At 40.7% G+C, this 17004-nt stretch overlaps 1 pseudogene; it reads left to right on the forward strand.

Annotated features, from left to right (window-relative positions):
* Nucleotides 1–9423: 9423 nt before the first annotated feature.
* Nucleotides 9424–16317, forward strand: LOC103289211 (ATP-dependent RNA helicase DDX54-like; annotated as a pseudogene).
* Nucleotides 16318–17004: the final 687 nt, after the last annotated feature.

Consider the following 17004-nt stretch of genomic DNA (forward strand, 5'->3'; position numbering starts at 1 on the left):
AGAGCAAGATACTGAAAACCTATTTGAAGAAATAATGACAGAAAACTTCCCCCACCTGGTGAAAGAAATAGACTTACAAGTCCAGGAAGCACACAAAACCCTGAACAAAAGGAATCCAAAGAGGACCACAACAAGACACATCATAATTAAAATGCCAAGAGCAAAAGACAAAGAGAGAATCTTAAAAGCAGCAAGAGAAAAACAGTTAGTTACCTACAAGGGAGTACCCATGCGATTGTCAGCTGATTTCTCAACAGAAACTATGCAGGCCAGAAGGGAGTGGCAAGAAATATTCAAAGTGATGAATAGCAAGAACCTACAACCAAGATTACTCTACCCAGCAAAGCTATCTTTCAGAATTGAAGGTCAGATAAAGAGCTTCACAGATAAGAAAAAGCTAAAGGAGTTCATCACCACCAAACCAGTATTATATGAAATGCTGAAGGGTATTCTCTAAGAAGAGGAAGAAAAAAGTAAAGATAAAAATTATGAACAACAAAGTGACAACAAATACATATCTATCAACAAGTGAATCTAAAAATCAAGTGAATAAAAATCTGATGAACAGAATAAACTGTTGAATATAATAGAATCAGGGGCATAGAAAGGGAGTGGACTGACAATTCTCGGGGGGAAAGGGGTGTGGGAGGTGCGGGAAGAGACTGGACAAAAATCGTATACCTATGGATGAGGACAGTGGGGGCGAGGGGGGTAAGGTCAGAGAGTGGAACCGGGTGGAGGGGAGGTATGTGGGGAAAAAAGAGGAACAACTGTAATAATCTGAACAATAAAGATTTATTTAAAAAAATAAAATAAATAAAATAAAGTAAAATAAAGAATAATGTATAGATGTCTTTCTAAGTGCAAAGCCTAGGAAACTTGTTAGGAATGCAATCTTGGGTCCTTTATTTGGGTGTTGAAGAACAGGAAGTTCATCTGTAAATAAAGGGTTTATATTTTTTCCTGTTGAATCTGGCACGTAACTAGCTTATTTGTTAATGATCAAAATTTAGATAAGAAATGAAACTCACAACATAGAGATTGTAAGGAGCTAGGGCAGTGATGGCGAATTTATGACACGCATGTCAGCACTGACACGCGTAGCCATTTCTGATGACACATGGCCGCTGAGGCGGCCGCATGCCAAGGATGAAACATTTGCTGCTCCTGAGGATGAAACATTTGCGACTAGAGTCTTGGAGTTAGACTCTAACTCCAAGACTGTAGTCACAAATGTTTCATCCTCCCCTATTAGACACTCTGTGCCGGAGGTCTGTAGGCCAAAACAACAGAAGTCCAGCACAGAGCGTCTAGTTCTGGGACTTCCGGTTAAGCTGGGATCTTTGCCCTCACTTCCGCCGGCAGAACAGGGAGCAGTGGAATGCAGCGGGGGACGCATCTCTGGGGGCCCTGCCATTACCAGTAACCAAATAACAGTTAACCACAGCAACCATTATCTACTGTTCTGGGGTGTCATGGATTTCTAATCCGTCATTACTGAGTTAAGTGACGGGGAGGCTGGGAGAGGCGAAGGTTTGTGGCGTGCTATGGGTGCCATTTCCCGCCATTAGAAATAGCGGCAGCTATTTTAATTCACATAAGGAACACCATCTTGCTCCATAGTGCAGACTCCATTTCACCACTATTACTATTGTGCATCCTTATTAACCCCTATTTCTGCTTATTAACCCTGCCCTTTCCTAAAAGACAGTTATATGCACCATTTTGTGGTTAGTTAGGCTAGTTAACCCCTAATTGCCTGCAGGCCTAACAAGCTATCTATAATTCTATCTTCGGTCACTGCCCCCCTGATGGAGAACCCAAAAAATAAAAAAAACTAAGGTTAAGTAAAGGAAGTGGTAGTAGCAGTGGCCGACCCTTGCAAGAGACATAGACCAAGATGTATGGCTTTATAGAAAAAAATGGCAGATCATTTTGCGTTCTATGTACTGAAATGGTAGTAAGCAGAACGTGGAATATAAATAGACATTTTGAAACTAATCATTCCCAGCTCTTGGAAAAAGTGAGGATGAAAGGAAGGAATACATTTCCAGGCAGCTACACCTTTATAAGAACCAATCTAATTCCATCCTTAAATTTATGAAAGGCTCTACAAATTTAACATCTGCAAGTTTGAGCATTGCTCACTCTATAGCTCAGCATGGAAAAGCGCTCAGTGAGGGAGAATTTATTAAAGAAACTCTCCTAAGATGTGCACCAGTTCTATTTCACATAGCAGAATAAAGATGCAATTATTAAGAGAATATCTGAGTTACCACTCAGTAGAAATATCATAAAAGACCGAATAATGAGACTGAACACAAACGTACAACATCAATTAAAGAGAGACATAAGGAAGTGTAAATATTTTTTGATCTCTTGATGAAACTACTGATGTCACATCACATGCTCAGTTGGCCATTATTGGTCGATATTCTGATGGTCTCACAATGAGAGAAGAGTTGATAAAGTTAGTATCAGTGTCAACAAGTAAATCAGGAAGCGAAATATGTAAGGTTGTTATACAAACATTTCGTGACCTAAGCATTGATATCTCTAAAGTTGTGTCAGTGACGACAGATGGGGCACCAAATATGGTGGGGGGAAGAGTTGGATTTGTCAAATTGTTTACAGAAGCTATTGGACATCCGTTTGTGCCTTTTCATTGTATTATCCATCAGGAGGCTTTATGTGCCAAGGCAGGATTCACCGACTTAAACGACTTAATGTCAGTTGTTACAAAAATAGTTAATTTAATAGCTGCTCGCCCCCTTCACAAGCGAGAATTTTCGGCACTTTTACTGGAGGTTGATTCCACCTACAGTGGACTGCTGATGTACAATAATGTAAGATGGCTGAGCCGAGGCAAAGTTCTTGAGCGCTTTGTGGAGTGCTTTGAAGAAATTAAGGTATTTCTTGATGATAAGGATCTGGGAAACTTTCCTCAGCTTAATGATGATAAGTGGGTCAACACCCTGATGTTTTTTACAGATCTCTCTGTTCATATTAATGAACTGAACTTAAAGTTACAAGGTTTTGGCAAAAGTATTGACGTTATGTTTGGATACATAAAAGCTTTTGAAAGTAAAGTTAAAATTTTCAAGCGAGATGTAGAAACTAAAACTTATAAGTATTTCCCTCGAGTAACAAAGTATTTTGAGAAGGCCAGTGCAGCTGTACAAAATGAAATGGAACTCTTGCATATGAAGTACCAGCATGTTTTAGACTCGTTACTTGACCAGTTTAGTGATAGATTTAGTCAATTTAGAAGTATAGAACAGACCATGAAAAGAATTAAGTATTCTGATGTAGTAGTCTACAGTAGTTTGGAATTAAATGGTTTCCAATGGATGCAAATTGATGATTTGGAGATGCAACTTGCAGAATTTCAAGACAGTATCTGGGCTCAGGTGTTTGTCGACTTGAGGTCAAAGCTTGAGAATCTGGAAAGGTGTCGCTTGGAGAATCAAGAGGAGTGCCACTACGAACAGGAAATTTGGAGTGCCTGGAACCGACTACAAGACACTTTTAGCACCCTGAAAAATATAGCAATGGCTTTACTCACAATTTTTCCCTCTACATACTTTTGTGAGGCCTTATTCTCAGCATTAAATAATATCAAAACCAACAAAAGAAACAGATTGACAGATGAAGTTAGTAGCGCTTGCTTGGGCCTGAAGTGTACAAAATACCAACCTTCAATTGAAGATTTAGCCAATGAAATTCAGCAACAAAAAAGTCATTAATAGGCAGGTTAGTTAAAGAATTCCCCCTCCCCCTCACTTATCTTAGTTCATGGCACCCCACACAAGCTAAATAATATCAAGACCAACAAAAGAAACCGACTGACAGATGAACAAAGAAGTCACTAAGCAGGTAAGTTAAATATTTAGATTTTGGTTTATTAAATACATTTATGTTATTTATAAATATCGCGAAATAATGTTTTTTCCTCAAAGTGACACACTACCCGAGTTATGCTCAGTTTTTTGGCGCAGTTTGACGCACCAAGCTCAAAAGGTTGTCCATCACTGAGCTGGGGATGTGCCTGCCCTCAAGGATCTCACCACCCTGAGAGCTAAGCAATCAGGCATCTTTGTGATGCATTCCATGCTCCCTCTTGGCAATTGCCACCAAGAAAAGACAAATGGATGGGTTAAGATTTTACATGGGTATTATATAGCTGCAAAGCTTCTCTCTGAAATGAAGACAACAAATAGTCAAATCACATCCTTGCTATTGAAAATACTCATTGTGTTCACTAGGATTTTATCTTTATTCCTGAGATCAAAACCCCTAGCACTTCTCCCAAATTATTGATAATAGGAGATTACATCTTCTTAAAACAACACACATGTAGTCCAGCCGTGCATTATAAATTTATGGTTGGGAAATACAGGGTTTGAAAAGTCAAGTACTCCCTAAGAGCCATGGTGGCAACAATTTATGAATTTATATGTTGGTACAAATTAAAGTAATTACTTAGACTGGCTCAGGGAAGCCACACATAATCCCCACTCTTAAAAGAAGTTATAGTTTGCAATTTCGTCTTGAAAGCCCTGGTTAGACTGGTACATCTTATCAATAATTTTGAAAACTATATTCCACTGAGAAAGTATAAAAGAAAGCTGCCATTCAATGTCTTTATGCGTTGCATCTTTTCAGAGTAGGCAAACATAAAAAAGTCAGCAGGTGGAGCTCCCATTCCCTCGGCAGGCCTGACAGAAGTCCTCTTGAAAGAACTTTCAATTACAGACTGTCTCTCCAGCAGCCTGTTCTAAGCTCCCTATAGACAGGATCCAAATAATACATGAAAACGCAAGACTGTGGAACATTACAGTGTGCTGTTGTAGGCCAGGCAAGAGAAGAGAGAAAGAAGAGCCAGAAACCTTTTATTAATTTTTTTTTTTTTTTGCTACATTTCTTTTCAATTAACAAAGAAGGTGCCATCCTTCCAGAGTGAGACCTGTCAGGATGTGCTGATTCATTTGTTCCCTGGTTCACTCTGCAACAGCTCTCGCTCCTGCCTGTGCTCAGTCGCCCTTTCACAATGTGGCACTTCTTTACCACTGGTTCAGCATTGGATCCCACACGAGCAATGGCATGCCAACAGGATAATGACAACAGTATGGACCGTAAAACACCTGAGACTCGCTTCTAAAAATTTTTTGTTTTTTTAAATAAATTAGCAAATTATTTAAATATATCTCTGCTCGGCACTAAGATTATAACTTCTCTAAATTTTTCATAAGAGTGTGCAATGTCCACTTTGCAACCTGTGATTACAATAAAAATTCCCTTTTAATTCACTACATTTGTTATGCACATAATTCCTTCAGTGTGAAACCTACTGGTTCAGTTTCTGTTTCTAAAGGAGGAGTGAGAAACTGGGTGATCAAATCTGTTTCTTGTAAGGACTTAGTGCGTGGCATCGTGGGAGGACAGATGGCATGTGAAACCTTTGTGGGGAACATGGCCTCTGTTAAATAGGCTGCGAATGTGTAAGGTTGCACATGTCTCCTCCGAGTGCCCTCCAGTCACTCAGGCATCTGCGGAAGAATGAACAGTAGCCCGTTCACTTTCATAACGAAAACTAATGTGAGCGACCTCAGGAAAGTCATGGAGCAGCAGGTACACAGGGCCTGTGGCCCTGTGGTCAAATGCACAGACCAGAGCTAATGGCTTTCACTCCATGGGAGCACAGGGCTTGGGCAGCTCTGGACGTTTGGAATTTATCAGACCGTGCTGTAGGAAACCACAAACAACTGAAATCTCAGGGGCCGCAAGTGTAAAAGCAGGAAGAACACAACGTTTCCAGTTTGGTGTTAAATTTGTTCTTTGTCTATCCCCCTCATGTCCGAGAGAGAAGGGAGAGGGTACTCTGCTCGTCCCAAGGTGTGCCCTCTTTTGAGGTCTTCCAACTCTTTGCGCACTCTGAGTATTTCATGGCTCTTCTCTTGGTGCACACTGAGGAGGAGCTAAATTTTGCTCTGCAGTACACATCCAAGGCAGCATGCTAATGAGAATTATTATTAAGCGATGTAGAGTTGGCACCAGGCTCCTGCAATCTGCTCTGAGGCAGAAGCAGGAAGGGCAGAGGCAGAGTTAGAAAAGCAGCTTTGCCGAATGCTCCTCTGGACCTGATTAGTTTTGGTCACTTTCAACCCCAAGCAAAGCCAAGGGTAAGTGTAAGCTTTCACAGGCTATGCCATACTGTTTTCCACTGTAATGTATCTGGCCTCCGCTTAAAACGTCTTCTAGATTTTACTGTTATTGTAAAAGCAACCTTCTCTTCAAGAGATATAAAAGCAAGAGTTTCTGTAAATTAAATAACCAGGGTACCAGAGAGATCAACTTATTGTTCATTTGGGGAATTTCTTTCATTTTAATACCCCTTCCAAACAGGCCCATCTCACTCTCAGAATAGGAATTATATCTCAGAACCTTTCCTGGCCTTATTTTTGGAGTACGCTGTGACATCCTGGTCAGATGGGAGGGGCTGGGCCACCAATCAATATCAAGCAGAGGGCCCTGAAATTAGAGCTGTTATGTATTACTTCAAGTATTTTGTGAAGATGGAGCATGACACAGATGACTCGGGAATTAATCCACAAGAACAAAATAAAAGGTCACATTTTCAGATTTGTACTGATTTATTATTAAAGACACTTTATCAGACAGGCTTGTTTTTTTTCTTGTTGTTGTTTTACTGGAACATGCTGATATGAGGGTGATCTTAATATTAAGAGGCAGCAGTTGTCCCTATTTCTCCTGAGTACTAGACCCATAGGTCCACATGGCCAATGACCATTTGGATGTGCCTTAGGCACCTCAAATGCAGTAAGTTCCAAATATATTCACCATCCACTGTAGCTGCACCAAAGGGTCTCCTTTTCCTTTTTCTAGATTCTCTATCAGTTAAGTGACTTGGAAGTCAATCTTGGCTTCTCAGTTTCCCTAAACTTTCAGTAATGACCAAATCCTAATGCATACTTCCTCCTCGTCGTCCCTACTGCAACTGCCTTTGCTTAGGGGAATTCCTCATTCCTGGTCTAGACCATAGTGACGGACTCTGGTTTCATACAACTAACCACCCTCCCACTGTCATTAGAGTGATCTTTTCAGGCCATAGCCCTGATAGTTTTTTTTTCCTTTCTTGAAGCTTGCTACTGGTACCCTGTTACCCCATGTGTGTGGCATCAAGCATCTTTGTGATTTGATACCAACCTGTCCAACGCATTCCTTGCCATACCCACCCTAGTGTGAACTTCATACTGGAATTTCTACACAGAGGTCAGACTCACAAAATCTGGCTTTTTCTTATATATGTGTCTGCATTCCAGTTCTTTCTCTGTCCCAGCTACGTACTCCTCTTTTGGTCAGCCTGCCACCCTCATCTCTAAAAATTCACTCAACCTTTATTTCCTGTATAAAGCCTTTTCAAGTCCTTATGGCCCCTTTGGCCCCAGCTAACGCCTTCTCTTTCTCTTGCCTTTGGGCTGCCAACTCAGCACTTCCCCAACAGGGTCTTTGAGGCTGCTCAGGCTTCTTTTCTTATGCTGTGACGAACTTCAGAGTGTGTTGTATGGAGATAATCAGGAATAAAGCAGAAGTAGGAAGAAGTGGCTAATAGGGAGGAAACTCCAAAAGTAAGGGCCTGGAGTTATCAGTAATTTATGGAAGGTGTAGATAGAAAGATGATATTCTGGGCTTCCTAATCATACTTTTAAAGATTTGATCCTCTGCTGAGCTTTGTAGAGCAAGTTATAGGTAAATACAATCCAGTCGGCTACATTTCGTGGTAGTGTTTCTCATGGTAATTCCACTGGGCACCTTCTGAAAATTCTGATTCCTGAGCCAAACCCCAGACTGAGTCAGAAATATGAATAACAATAATAATATTAGTTCTTCATAATGGATATATTTCAGAAATCAGCCTTCTGAAAAACTCTCTAGAAAACTCCAATGCACATCCAAGTGTGTCTATCATTTTCAGATAGAATCCACTTACTAGAAAATAAGTCTGGATTATAAAACAGATAATGTAGAGTGTGATTATTTTTAAAAAGTATTTTAATTGCATTTGAATTATATTCTTTTTATGTGCTTTTGTGTTACCAATCAAAAATTTATAAATTTATAAGTGATCACAATCTGTGAACCAATTCAACAACATTCATTAATTGCATACTGTGTTATGTAGTAGGTACTGTGGTAGAGGAATTAACTAATATGAGAACTCTTTGCAGAATGGTGAGGTCATGGCTGACTTGAAAATATAATTTGGTACAGTGATGGTTTCCTACAACTTCTGTTCTCCTAATAGTTCTTGATAACAAAAGCCTATATTTTGAAAGGCTCCTCAAATTGGCATGGTGTGTATTTACTACTTAATCTTGTTCCAAGACAAGGTAAATTAAAATTTTAAATTATTAGAATGAATCTTAATATTCTTTGCATTGGGCAATACTGGTTTTAAATGCAAATAAGAGCAATTGAACTTGTATGCAGAATCACTGAAATGACAATTTGTATTTTGTAGCTCATATTTGCATATATATTTTGTTCTTACTAGAATAACCACTGCCACCACTATTGTTTTTATTTCATCTTTTTTCTGTGCACATTCTACTAACAGTTTCTACTTCAAGTTATTGAAGAGTAAGGAAAGACTAATTGACACCATTTTTAGCATATTAGCTAACACTGGGATGTGGCATGAGTAAGATAGGATGTGGTACTGGGTAGTTCATGTTTCTTAGAATGCTTTTGCCTTCTTTCTGCATTTGAAGCAAGTTCTAGTTCAAACAGAAAGCCTGGCCTTTTGGGGCTGTCAGAGCCTCTGCTTTCTCAGATATAGATGTAAGAAGCTCACCTTGTACTTGCTTTGAATTTCAGTGAATTCCAATGTATGGTTCCAGAGGAGTTCTGTGCTCCTGGGGCATCCTAAACGCTAGACTTGAAAGGGGTGGCAGAAAGGTGGCACACATGCTTATTGCCATCTTGAGCATATCTCCTCTGCTCATGCTGCATTGTCACTTTACTTATCAAACACAAGTTCAAAGAAAAAATTAGGACTGCATCCATGAACCAGTCATATAGGGCAATGAGGAAGATGTGAAGTCTCTGGAATTTTCTCTGACTCAGTCATTCTTTTATACAGCCTATGGGAAAGCGCTTCCAGATTTAAGCCTCATGAGGAAAATGTTCCTGCTGTATGCTTTCTACCCCAGACTTCTCTTTGTTCGGACCTCTATGCGGCACCCTCTCTAAGGTCTCCAGCAACTCTGTTCCTCCTCTGGGGGAATTCTGGGAAAAATGTGTTCCATTCTTTGCCAGGACTGTGGAATCTCTTTTCTATTCATTCAAGCAAAAGTGTGGGAATGTTAAAAGGGTGAACAAACACTCATCCTATAAGCGAGGATGAAAATGACCGTAGAAACTCCGATTTCAGGTTAGTTCCCTCATCATAGTGAACTGCAAATACTTTTCCTAATAGATCACCTAAGAAAGGTTAGCACATCGACAAGGCAGACACCCTATTATTTTCTAAGACACCATGTAGTCATATTTAAGAGATGAACTTCTATTTAGTGGCTTTGGGCTTACCCCTGGTAAAGAACAAAATTCATCCTACTCAGTGTTAAGATCTAATTGGTTTTATTAAGCAACTCATAAATCAGGCAGCATCCCATCTAGCAACTAGAAGGGTACTCCCCAGGGGTTGTACAAAATGAACGGTTTTATAGGAAGAAGAGTGGGGCAAGGGAGTTACTAACAAAAGAGGGGATTCTTTTTAGACAAGGATATCTTCTGTTGGGGGGAAGGAAATGGCAAGGGTTTTTTGTTTTGAGTTTGTTTTTTTGTGTGTGTTTTTTTTAATCATGAAGAGTGCCTCTTCTTTCTATGGGTGATGGAGAGAGAAAAAAAGAATAATTGACATCATTTTTAGCATCTTTACTCTTCAAGTGCTTGTGCTTGACCAGAAAATTCCAGACTGGTTAAGATTATATTCCTAGGAAATGTTGAAACAGTGATTAGGTCAGGGGTTAAATTTAGGTTTGATATGTTGGGCTCTAGCACTAGTGACATCATTTCAGGTCTGTGGTTTTCTCTTTAACACTCCCTTTTGAATAATAGACTCTTATTATTTTGTTCAGGAGCGTTAGATACTTCTTAATCCTGTCTTTTTTTAGTAGAAAAATCCTACTGGCTGAAATGGCTCTTTGCAGTGAAAAGGCAAAGCTCATGCTTGGTCCTTCCTTCTCAGACTTCCAAGCCTTTCTTTACATCTGGCCAATAGATCCTGAAAGGCAGACACATTTCCCTTCTGACTGGGCATCTAATAGTCAACTAATTCATGCTGCCATTATTTAATAATAACTAAATGAATCCCATTTACAGAATTTGCATCTTAATAGGAGACTTTTATAAGTAAAAAAAAAAAAAAAAAAGGAGAATGAGGAAAATTAGAAGATGGAAAAGGAGGAGAAGATTTGGTTTTCATACCGAGAATTTTGTATGTATCAGAGTGTATAAAGGCAACAGGTCATTCTGCTAGTTCTTAAGTTTGTGTTATATGGGGAAACACTTAACCTTATGAAAATAGAAAGAAAATTAAACAGAGGGTGGCATAATCCAGGGTAATAGTGAGGGCTTTGCTAAACCCCTTTCATAAACATTGTGTTTCCATGAAATAAAACAGCTTCACAACTATTTTACAATTGTGTTTCCATGAAATAAAACAGCTTACAATTGTGTTTCCATGAAATAAAACAGCTTCACAACTATTTTGGCTCAGTTGAATAAGATAAAAAAGCTTGAATTTAATAAATATCCTAGCACCACACAAACAAAGATGTAGTGGTAGTGCGGTTGGGAAGGTAGAAAATTATAGGATAAACTATAGATTGCTTCCTTCAGATTGTTTTAAATGTTACAGACAAAAGCCATAAGTAGAATTAAAGAAGTCTAGAATGAGATGTTAGGAAAACTCTGATGTGTTTTCAATCTAACCCTTAAATAACACCTCTAATGACTCTTCATCACCCACAGGGAGAAAAAGTCTCTGAAGGCCTCCTGCACACCTCTCCTGCCCTGTCTTTTCCCATTCCCTGCTTCACAGTTTTTTATCCAATAACACAAATTGCTTTTAAAATCCCCTCACACTAGGCTGTACTTCATGCCTTTGACCACACGGTGTTTTCTATTTGAATATGTTCCTTTTTTTCGAAACCTCCCTTTGCCGGGCTAATGCCTATTCATCCTTCCATATTCAGCTCAAATACCATCCATCACTTAAAAGAATACATTTGTTTATCTGACTTACAGATCCCTTGTAGGTAATTCTAAAATGCCCCATTTACCTCTCCGTCATTGTAATTAAGCCTTCTAAAAATTCCTTTGTGCTGCATGTCAGCCTGTGTCACTTTACTGTGAACTCCTTGAAAGCCAGGGCCAAGTCTAATATTTTTAAAAAATTCCTAGCACCATGATGGGCAATCAGAAATGTTCGTTAAATGAATAAATGAATGATTCATGGAGTCTGATGACCTGAGGAAAAAATTGTGATTTGCAGATGCAACATGGCTTTCCTATGACCTTGTGACTAGCTTGACACTCATAGCCAGCATTCCCGATTTCTTTTCTCCACAAACTACAGCTTAGAAGTCCCTAATAGTAGGAAAATGGTTACTAATCAGGTTTTAAAAAAAAAGAAATCCAAAGAAAAAATACTTAGACTGAAATCACTAAGGCATGTAGGTCTGTTTTTACAAAACGTGTCTTGCTGAATTTAGATGCTACTCTACCTCTTCAAGGATAAAATCAAACTTGATGCTCAAATTTATACTTGGTAAATTTATTTCTAAGATTAAAGATATAAACAAGCTCATTAAGGAGTGTCAAAACATGTCAAACATCAAATAGCTGTTACATAACAACATTTTGAAGTCTAGGTTATTATATACAGATTGCATTTTAAAAAATCTGATGTTCTAAAAATTAAGGGAAAATTAGCATTTAGGTTTTTCCAAACTTCAAACATTTTGCAAGTGTTCAGAGCCATTTGAGAATTCTAAAACCTGGCTAAAGATAGGATACATAATAATATTGTTAGTTCCACTCAAAATTATTATTGTCATTTCAGCAAAGGGGAAAACCAGATGGTAAAAGGTTTGGATTCTTTTTCTTCATAATTGTTTAAAAGCTGTGTTTCATTAACATGAAAAACTAATTTTCTGAAAATAAAATATTTCCCTGCTTCATCCAATCTTGAAATGTTTTTCATTACTCCTTGTTAATTGATTCCCCTCCTACCAAACAAAGGTACTTTAATTTTCATTCATCCATAGTTTCCTTACCTGAAGCCATGTGTTTTCAGAAGTAATTCCACTCCCTTGTCAATGATTGGCTTGGGAATGGGAGCTAACACAGGACACTAGCCTGTGAGGTCAAGGGGAATTGGTCGGGACTTTCTGGAAACTGTTTCCTTACATGGGAAGAGGTTATGCATAGGTAAATCTGGGATTGCCGTTTCATGAAGGCAGAAAAAGGAGACTGACAGAGCCAAAAGGACGACTTCTGGGACTGAGAGCTGGCACTGCCAGATTAAGCCAACCCTGAAGTCTGCCCTACTTACGGACTTCCAGTTGTGTTAGTCAATACATTAAATCATTATTTAAATCACTTGAGTTTCTATAGCTAGCAGTGGAAATAATTCTAATTAATATACAACAAAATTAGTGATCCCATTTAAATCACTAGAATACCTGGTATAAACCTTAAAGAAAATGGTTTACCTTAAAGTAATTCAGCTTCTCTATATTTTTTTGTTGTTGTTCATGGGCTAATTGGGGTTTAGAGGAGCATCAATTATTTTGAAACTTAAGATTCTCCATCACTTTACCTCTCACATTTTAATAGATGCTCTCAAAAATTCTGAGATTTTTACCTCCTGTCTTTAGGATCATGATTTCACTCGCCAATTGTATGTTAAGCCTACACAGATCAAATTGTGTAGCCCTGATGAGATCCTCAGAGCATTCAATGGATCATCCAAGCGCCTCATTAAATTCTGTGTATTCTTAGAATACACAGAATTTAATGAGAAAGTCCCCTAAAGTTTACCTTGAAATCTTGGGGTTACTCCATTCAAGTGTTTTCTGGGCTCTATTAGTCCTAAAAACATTCAAAGGATCCAATGTTGGTGAGTTAATGAAGTAATGAAGGAATTCACAGAATAAGAAAAAATCCTATATAATAAAAGGCTAATATGCAACTCCACCCAACAGCAGAACTACCAGTCGCTATGATGCACACTGCGGTGGCCAACCACTGATGGGGCCCTGCCCTGATTGCCCCCCACCCCACCCCAGGCTCAGGCATTGAGCGTCTGCCTCTCCCCCTGCCCCCACCCACTGCTTGGTCTCCGAGGGGCTGAGGCCGCTCCAGTGAGCAAGCTATGACAACATCTACAGCACCCTAGACCAGATGCCCGCAAGATCATCCTGGCCAAGTTCACCCACAGCAAGTGCTCCACCCTCATCGTGACTGACCTGGCAGCCTGGGGACTGGACATCCTGCTACTGGACATCTCATCAACTTCAGCTTTCTGGCCAAGGGCAAGCGCTTCCTGCACTGTGTGGGTCCTGTGGCCCGGGCTGGCCGAAGTGGCACAGCCTACTCCTTGGTGGCCCCAGATGAGGTCCCTCACCTGCTGGACCTGCACCTGTTCCTAGGCCATGTTCTCACCCTCACCTGCCCCCATGAGGAGCTCTCAGGTGCAGTAGGCATGGAGGGCGTGCTGGATGACGAGGACTACGGCCTGCAGAACACCCTGGAAGTGTCGCTGGAGCTGCAGGGCCTGGGCCTTGTGGCCCACAACGCCCCAGCAGCAGTACGTTTGCTTGCAGCTGGCGCCCTCACCAGAGTCAATCAAATGGGCCAAGGAGCTGGACCTCGCGGGGCTGGGCCTGCATTCCCTCTTCAGCTCGAGCTTCAAGGAGGAGGAGCTGTAGCAGCTGAGGCTGGTGGACAGCATCAAGAAGTACCGCTCGCGGGAGACCATCTTTGAGATCAATGCCGCCAGCCAGGACCTGAGCAGCCAAGTGATGCGGGCCAAGCAGCAGAAGGACTGCAAGGCCATCGCCAGCTTCCAGCAGGGCTGGCAGAAGTGGCAGGAGGGCCTGGCTGGCCCAGCCCCGAGCTGCCCAGCACAGCAGGTGGAGCAGCCTGGGAAAGAGGAGGAGGAAGAGGAGGCAGTGGGGGAGAGTGTGGAGGATGTCTTCACAGAGGTCGTGGGCTGGAAACGGCAGCAGCCAGGACCTGAGCAGGGAGCCAAGAGGTGGAAGGAGGAGGCCCAGCCGCTGGACCAGGATTTTTATGTCCCCTACCAGCCCAAGGACTTCAACAGTGAATGGGGCCTGAGCATTGGTGGGGAAAGGGAAGCCTTTGAGCATCAGGTGGCTGGCACTGTCCTGGACCTGATGGGGGACGAGGCCAAGAACCTGACCAGGGGCTGGCAGCCGCTCAACTGGGACGGGAAGAAGAAGCGGTTTGTGGGACAGGACAGAAAAATAAGAAGATCAAGGCAGAAAGTGGTCGCTACATTAACAACAACTACAAGCGGGATCTCTACCACAAGTGGAAGCAGAAACAGAAAATCGCCATACACTCAACACCTGAGCCCCAGCGGGCCGCCAGCAGTCGGCCCTGTTGGCGGCACTGTTTTGGCCGGATCTGGTCAGGGCATGTGCAGGAGACAACCAATTGATGTGTCTTTCTGACATTCATGTTTCTCTCTCTATCTCTCGCCTTCCCTTCTACTCTAAAAAACAATGAAAAATGTCCTCAGGTGAGGATTAACAACAACAACAAAAAAAATGCATACATACACACATATACAAAAATACATAAATATTAGGGGCCCCCACAGGTGCACGAGTTTCATGCACCAGGCCTCTAGTATAAATATAATGGTATACTTATTGTCAGGTGAAGAAAAGTTATTATTTGGTCCTATTCTTTTTATTAAAAGACTAGAAGCCTGGTTCATGAAATTCATGCACTCAAAGGGAGTCCCTCAGCCCGGCCTGTGCCCTCTCGCAGTCTGGGAGACCTTGGGGGATGTCCGACTGACAGCTTAGGCCTGCTCCCCACGAGCAGCCCTAAGCCGGCAGTAGGACATCCTTAGCGCTGCCGTGGAGGCAGGAGAGGCTTCCGCCAATGCAGATGCACTCGCCAGCCATAAGCCTGGCTTCTAGCTGAGAGGCACTCCCCCTGTGGGAGCACATTGACCACCAGGGGGCAGTGCCTGCATTGAGCATCTGCCCCCTGGTGATCAGTGCATGTCATAGCAACCGGTTGTTCCTTTGGTCGATTTGCATATTAGCCTTTTATTATATAGGATATTTTCACCAGGAAGTAGACAAAACACATCACTTTTGATCAAAGCAATTTTGAAATATTGGAGGAGTCTAGTATTATTACCTTCATGCTGAGATTTTTATGTAACTACAATAATAATTATAATAATAACTAAAATTTATTTATTATATGCTATTAATCAAGAACTATATTCAACTCTTTTGCTTTCATAATAACCCATGTGAAATAGGTTCTAGTATTTTATTCAGTTTACAGATGAGAAACTGAGGCTTAGTGAGATTGAATAATTTTCCTCCAAGATCTCTAGGACCCATATTCTTAACATCTATTCTAAATAGTCAATTTTTATTCTAAATAGTCTATTCTAAATAGCTGATCTGTATTCTAAATAGTCTATAGAGTAAATAAGGTGACTGATTTTCAAAAAAAACAGTGATGTCTTTAATTGCCTTAATAGTAGTAGTCTGATCAGAAGTTTTACTTTATGCCAAAAAGATTACATCTCAGGCATATTGCCAAATAATCCTATTTCAAAAAGGATAATAACAAATAAGAATTCAAACAGGGAAGAATGATAAGTATAGTAGAAGTCTGGAAAACATCTCATATGGATTAAGCAAGTCATTTAGCCAGGTTGACCATCAAGTTTTTAAAATGTTCTATTATAATAGAGATAGTACACAATATACATTGTGTAAAAATGAAAAATACAAAGAAAAAAAAAGTCACATCCCACCTTTCAGTAATTGACACTGTTAATACCTTAGTGCATATTTTTGAAATATGTTTTTATATCCCTTAAGTTTCTCCTAATCTAGTAAAGACCCCCTTTTTGTGACTATTGAAGACAAAAGATCAAGTGAACTCCAGAATATCCTACCTTTTTGCATTTGCTTAGTTGCATCCTCCATTAAAGGTTTGATAGATTGAAGTGAAATACCGTGGATAGAATATTATGACTAAAGGCCCAGTTCACAGGCCAGGGTCCCTCAGCCAGGCCTGTGCCCTCTCGCAGTCCGGGAGCCCTCAGGGGATGTCCGACTGACAGCTTAGGCCTGCTCCCCAGAGCACTGCCACCACCACCACTGCCCTCACCAGCCATGAGCCCAGCTCAGGGCTTCAGGCTGAGCAGTGCTCCCCCTGTGGGAGCGCAGTGAGCACCAGGGGGCAGCTCCTGCGTTGAGTGTCTGCCCCCTGGTGGTTAGTGCGCATCATAGCGACCGGTCATTCCGCCGTTCGGTCAATTTGCGTATTAGCCTTTTATTATATGTATTTTGTGCCTGTTGTATCACATTAGAAGACACAGAACTTTTCATTTACCATTAATTTGCTAAAGCTGACCATCACTGGAGTAATGGCTGTCTAAACCCTATGTTGTGCAATTTTGTTTAACCTCTTATGATTGGAAAGTATTCTGTGTGGTATTATTTTGGACCAAATGAATGCTCATATTCCCATTCATCATTTACCTAAGGATTTTAGATTTGATAAACCTTGTCTGAATTGATAAGTTAGCAAGAGTTCATGAAATGATGTTTCCCTAATTCTGTCTTTCCTCTAACATTTATTAACTGGAATTTAAAATAGAACTTTCCTTCATCAACTGGTCTGGCCTCA

The sequence above is a fragment of the Eptesicus fuscus genome, chromosome 15, assembly GCF_027574615.1.
Source record: "Eptesicus fuscus isolate TK198812 chromosome 15, DD_ASM_mEF_20220401, whole genome shotgun sequence".
Lineage (NCBI taxonomy): Eukaryota > Metazoa > Chordata > Mammalia > Chiroptera > Vespertilionidae > Eptesicus > Eptesicus fuscus.